Genomic DNA, 6,017 nt, shown 5'->3' with positions numbered 1-6,017 from the left:
AAAATATTGATTCTTAGATTGAGACAAAAGCAGGTATCAAAAGAATTAGTAAATGCTCAGTTGATTGTGTGTGACAATTATCACTGGACTCTATACTGTGAATCATTTTCCTTTGCCCCTTTATTCTACATGTAGTGTTCACTGACCTATTTGGGCTTAATATCTGTGGCATAAGCAGGCAGTGCAATGGCATTCCTCACAATACCTCTTATACCCTACAAGTTTTGGAAACGAGTTAGTGCTTTGCGAAAAAATACACCATATTGACATGAACATACATTTCTACAAAGAGCCAACACGGAATCAACGACCTTCCACATTCTCATGCTCTCAGTAGAGTAGTGTAAAAATAATAACATGCTAAAAGGAACCACATCCAAGAAAACAGCCCCCCCCCACCAACACACATACCGCAACACAACACTGACTGCATTTCACGGACCATATACGTTTTAAAGTCTCTGTAAAGAAAAAATAAAAAATTAAGTTGGGCAGTATAAAGGAAGCTACTTAACACAGTCAAAGGAAAGCAAAGCCAGACAAGCGAAGCTCGTCTTATGCCAGGACAGTAGAAATATAAATAAATAGTTTTAGGGATTTTCTGGTTGGTATATCAATTATTTAGGATCCCCTTAACCAGCGGCAAGGTCAAATTTGATATAAGATTAATTTCTGATATGCCATACACTTTAGAAGTAGTTTTTATGGAAAGTTATGCTCTTAAAGACACTGAAAATAATCAAGAGTTAAAAGTGATAACATCTCAGTTATGTATTGTGAACTATGTTACCATATAGCTGTTTAGAATATTCATGTAAATAACATAACGTTTAGCTGGTGTGACTTAAAGATCACAAGCATGACCCGATTAGGATCTTTATAATATAACATTTAATCTTGTTAAATATTATCCGTCATGCACCATGGTCTTGACACCACAATCTGTATCTTTAGATTGTAATGTTTATAATACGAATTTGTGTATTATGTATTCAACTTCACAATTTACCTTCACCACGAGCACTTGAGATTAGTCTCTAACGCAAGGGAGAAGGCAAGTTCAGAGTCTCTAATATGACATAATTGGGATTAAGGTAAAGGAAAGGTGGGGAAGATTCCATAAGAGAATCTTGCTGTCTGTGGAAGAGATATTGTGATCTCATAGGTCCCTGAACCAAGAGAAGAACATTTCTGGTCCAATAATTTCCTGAGAATGGCATAACTGATTTCTGTAAGGCGTGTTCTACAAAAATAAAATGTGTATATATAACTTAAGGCGTTGGCTTTTATTGCCTAGTGCTAATATTTGTGCTCTAGATAGATGATTGCCCCTGTAACACAGAGTTTTTAAGATGAGGAAGGAGTCCAGTCCCTGGACACCACCTACAAAGAAAGGGGTAAAGCTTAGGAAAATATCCATTCCAAAAAAAATCCTAATCAAGACAAATGTTCAGGAGAAGCCTCAGAGCCTGGAAAAGTACACTCACACTCTGTTTCCTTTCTTGGGTACATGTCAACATTTTTTAACATGAAAGTAGGAGAGTACAAGAAAAAAATAAGGGGAATGCATTTTTCCTCATTTACTTCAATTGACGTATTTTTAAGCGGGCATTTTCTGGCTTTAAAAATCTGAGTCTCTCATCTGAAGCATGTCTGCTGCCATGCATGTACTTGTTCTAGTTCAGTCAGGCACTTGTGACACTTTTTTTTACAAGTCTGGTAAATTCTTCTAAGGCTCATGGTTTGTGCTTTGTTCTTTATCCCCAGTCCAATGGCACAGCAGACAGTGGGCATTTCGAGGGTGCTGGGCAGGGGGACCACTGCACGGCCCATCCCGTGGGTAATGCAGGTGCCACCCTGTGGCCCACTGCACTTGTTCTCCGCCAGCCTTGGTGAAACCAACATAATAAGGTTGGCGGAGAACAAGGTTGTAATCAGCAGGGCAGCGCCAAGTTCAGTGCTGCCCTCACTGATTGCAACCTGCACTGTCTCCAGCCTGTCAGGATCTAGGATCCTGGCGGGGAAGGCGGTAGGTTGGCAGGTCTGCCCACCAACCTTGTAATGTAGCAGTCAGACAGCCACAACTGCTGTCGTCTGACAGCCCCTATGGCATTGGCGGCCCTCAGACCACCATTGTCGTAATCTGTCCTCAAGTTTATCTAATGTTTAAACATTGTCAGCATATCTTTTGCATGGCAGTTTAGTTCTGCTAACAAGTGAAAAACATCTGGCTTTTGGATCCTGTTCTGGTAGTGATTCATGCTACTGAGAAGTTAGAGTCCATATGTCAATTCTGATCATAGGCTCAAGAAGTATTTCCTCTATTTGGGCAACACGAATACACCAATTTGCAGGCAGGACAAGGCAAAAAGGTCAGACAGTAATTTTTCCAATTTTCTAAATTCATTCAACCTTGATTTAGGTGGAGCTGAATGTTCTGCAAATACTATCCCAGAGGAATGTCTAAGATTCAAAAATGTGTTTGAACAGAGATGTGAAGGGTGGGGTGGAGGTTGGGGGGGAAGTGGGAGTAGAGGTAGGCAACAGTGTGACTCGATAACAGAGTAATCATAAGCAAGAGATCACTCAAATTAAATAACGAGGAAAATCACCGACTGAGTAATATGCCTACATACTTAATTTTTCACTGACACAGTTTAAATTACAAGTAGCAAGAGGTCGAGACTCAATACAAGTTAAAGAACATGCCTTTCTGTACACCCAATATTAGACCTAAAATGCTTTACTAACATTTTAGCGGCTTAGATTCCGTAATTGAAAGGAGCTATACACAATCACTATAAAATCGTATTGTGACTTACAATTAAATACTCATTGTAATTGCATTTTTTTTTTTAAAAACATTGTGAATAATTTAAATATAAGTCTGCCTTATATCCGTCAAAAATAAGCACAACAGAAGCTAACATATGCAAAAGTGATAAATGAAGGGTTCGAAGTGAGAAACGAATTCCACCCTTCTTAGAAGGTCCATTCATGTATTTATTATTTTCCGGGAAATACAAGTGTACGAGAGGCTCCCCATTTTTTCCTCAACATACATGAGTCCCCCACGTCATAGGAACGCTAGGGACAGATGATGAAAAAATGCCAGCTGGTCAACTTCTGGGGTAACCGGTGTGTAGGTGATGACACCTTTTAGGGGACCAGTGCCAACAACATCCTGGTGCTACAAATGCATATATGATCTAGAATATATCATAAACACCAGACTACCTACATAGATTTTAAAGAAGAATACCTTGAAAGCCAGCCAAAAACATATTCTTGTGTGAAAAGAGCAAATAAAAAAACATGCAAAATCATCAGGTTGACTGGAAATGTAAAGGGTTCAATATAATGCATTTTATAATCTCAATTGAAAAGTGTAAATCTGATCATGTGTAAAGAGTTGTAATTTTGAATGTATTGTGTTTTCTTAGGAAGGTGTACTCTTAAAACCTGCTTTTCCCAACCTAACGTTGGTAGAAGAACCCAGCATCTACGATACAACTAAACTGAAAAAGTGTCATGCAATGAATTTAGCATAACGGTTAAACTAAAAGAAAGGTTGCACTCAGAGTTCCAACAGAAATCAATAAAAAAACAATTATCTAAATTATTTTTCATCTTACTCGAGTCTCTCTGGTCTGAAGTACTCGGAGTACGGCTACAATAATGAGAACATAATCATGGTTTTCAGATGTTCAGTTAAACATCTTGTGCATAAATTGCATGTTCATCGTTCCAATGAAATTAATTTTGCATTGTACAGTCCTACCGTTTGAACACTGGGCCCAAGACATGGAGTAGGAGAGAGTATTCAAAAGTATTGAAGGCGCAGGTAGACTGCCTCAAGCATCAGTGCTTTCAGATGCACCAAAAGTAAAAAAAGGAATAAAATAAAATATAGAATATAAAATCAAAAAACATCAGTGACAGAAAGGAACCAATGAACTGACAATTCATCAGTGGCCAAATATGGATCTTTACAGAATATGATCATTAAAGCTTACCAGTCATCCAGTGCATAAAACAACTGATTTAGAAAGCCTGTACATACTAAGACGTTACAGAAAATGCCAGGAAGCAATAATTACAATAAAAATTAAAATGAAGGCAACCAGTCGATAGCCATTTTATTGGGGTCTATCCTGCTGCCAACAAGCAGTCATATGCTTCTTACACTTAATATCTCAGTGGTCCCCCAAACCTTCACATTTCTCTAGAGCTAGAGAGATACAGCCACCTTTGGAAAAATCAAGGTATTCGTTGATATAAACTGCCACACAGGTTAAACATGTAGGTCTAATAAATTGTCTAAACAATGCAGAGGTATTCATACTTTTCTAAGATTTCATGACCCTACTCACTAGCATATGCATTGTAGACATGCGTATGTCAAATTACATTTGAACTTTGTTTATTCTTAATACCCCTGTAGGTCATTGTGAACCTGGACAGAGTCATCTCATCAATGTGGTCAACTTTCAAGTCATAATTCATAAACTGTTCTCATTGAGTAAGATTCTCAGTCCTCACTGCTGCTCAGTGCTTAATTTGTGCTGGTGGTTTTCAGTGCTCTGGACCGGCACTTAATTGTCTGCCCAGGCTCTACTGACAGTCCACCTCATGGTGGCACTGTCTAATTTTGATATCAGTATTTAATAAGTCAATATGCATTACAAAATTAATGATACCTGCCGCTCTCACTATTATAGCTTTGGGTGGCCTTGCATAGTCTTAATTGTCACACTTTCAGGAGTGTAATCGTTAGTAGTTGTGTTGGTACTGTCATTGGCAGCACTGGCATGGGGGAATGGGTGATGCAGGCTGCAGTGACCTCCTGAATAGGGCCCTTGCAATTATTTGTTTACATATTAATCACTGCTGCTGCTCTATTACAGTGATGCGGTTATTGGCAAATCTGTCACAAGGCGGTGTCTGGGGTAGGGGAGAGGGAATCAGGCAGGGCTCTTCACCCGATCCCCACCCCATACTCCTGCGACAAAATACATTTAAATAATAAAGAAATAGACCTTACCTTTTCCTGCAAAATGCAGCTGTCGGGAATCACACTGTTAAGGGACTTCAGATACTGTGTTTTCGCTTTGCTCAGAAACTATTTTTTTCCACTTACGAGGTGTCCCTTGGATTTCACACCAGAGAGGTAGCCTGCAAGAGTTTTTGCTCGGGGTCCCTAAAAAGTTTCTGATAGGCCTGCTTATTGGCACTATATAAGAATGGACTCTTAATACAGCAACAAAGACATTGTATGGAGTTCATTCTCGTACTGCCTCATAAAATTACACTAAGGATCTTCACTTCAATCCGACATACAAATGGTAAAAGGACATGTACAGCAGGCGTTCATGTCTACTTGGACTACATAGTCATTGTAGGGGCGCAAAGTGCCTATGGCGCACATTTCACCAACTCACAAATGACAATAGTAGAAGGAGAGCACGGCTTGCCTTTGTAAAATATTCTTGGGATCAGGGATCATCTCCAGGCATAGAAACCACCATCTAAATCGACTAGAGGTACACACTATGTTTAATGGAAAACCCGTCAGAGAGTAAACCAGTACTATTATCAGTAGTGTTGTTAAATGATAGCTTAAAACACGGAATATTACTTCCTAGCTATGCATTAAGTGTGGGTGTTGTGTATAGTTGCATGTGGTGGTTATGTTACTTTGATTTATCACAGCACACTATATTCTGTTTCCAGGGCTTCTTGGTGTCTTTTTAAATGACTGCAAGAGAAAGTGCCCCTGTGGGAGGTCCAGTACACTGAACTTCCTCAAAATCGTTTCCTCCTTATAGCTCTCAATATCTGTGTGAGGTATCATTCCTTGTTTTGAGTTGCTCTATTCGGGTTTCCCTTACCTGTGCCACTCCTGGGGCTGAGATTTCTAAAGTTGCTGCATGCACGCTACTATCTCAGACTATTGTCTGGAGTGTGCAAGTTCCAAGTGGGAATATGTCCAGAGAGTAGATGGGTCTTACGATCCT

At 39.4% G+C, this 6,017-nt stretch overlaps 1 protein-coding gene across 1 annotated transcript in view; it reads right to left on the bottom strand.

Annotated features, from left to right (window-relative positions):
• Window positions 1–6,017, bottom strand: part of COG5 (component of oligomeric golgi complex 5) — a 1,306,288-nt gene that overhangs the window by 1,044,576 nt on the left and 255,695 nt on the right. The window lies entirely within an intron of this gene.

The sequence above is a fragment of the Pleurodeles waltl genome, chromosome 4_1 (assembly GCF_031143425.1).
Source record: "Pleurodeles waltl isolate 20211129_DDA chromosome 4_1, aPleWal1.hap1.20221129, whole genome shotgun sequence".
Classification (NCBI taxonomy): Eukaryota; Metazoa; Chordata; class Amphibia; order Caudata; family Salamandridae; genus Pleurodeles; species Pleurodeles waltl.
Note: the sequence above shows the minus strand (reverse complement) of the source record. Positions and strands in the feature narration are given on the sequence as shown.